This window comes from Bison bison, unplaced genomic scaffold (genome assembly GCF_000754665.1).
Source record: "Bison bison bison isolate TAMUID 2011002044 unplaced genomic scaffold, Bison_UMD1.0 scf7180017864193, whole genome shotgun sequence".
NCBI classification, from domain to species: domain Eukaryota; kingdom Metazoa; phylum Chordata; class Mammalia; order Artiodactyla; family Bovidae; genus Bison; species Bison bison.
The window spans coordinates 235,025-235,608 of NW_011494765.1; positions in this window are offsets into that span (position 1 = coordinate 235,025).

Genomic DNA, 584 nt, shown 5'->3' on the forward strand with positions numbered 1-584 from the left:
AACGCTGCATTCAGATGCTTATATCTTTCCTTTTCTCCTTTGCTTTTCACTTCTCTTCTTTTCACAGCTATTTGTAAGGCCTCCCCAGACAGCCATTTCACTTTTTTGCATTTCTTTTCCATGGGGATGATCTTGATCCCTGTCTCCTGTACAATGTCACGAACCTCATTCCATAGCTCATCAGGCATTCTATCTATCAGATCTAGGCCCTTAAATCTATTTCTCACTTCCACTGTATAATCATAAGGGATTTGATTTAGGTCATACCTGAATGGTCTAGTGATTTTCCCTACTTTCTTCAATTTCAGTCTGAATTTGGCAATAAGAAGTTCATGGTCTGAGCCACAGTCAGCTCCTGGTCTTGTTTTTGCTGACTGTATAGAGTTTCTCCATCTTTGGCTGCAGAGTATAATCAATCTGATTTCGGTGTTGACCATCTGGTGATGTCCATGTAGAGAGTCTTCTCTTGTGTTGTTGGAAGAGGGTGTTTACTATGACCAGCGCATTTTCTTGGCAAAACTCTATTAGTCTTTGCCCTGCTTCATTCTGTATTCCAAGGCCAAATTTGCCTGTTACTCCAGGTG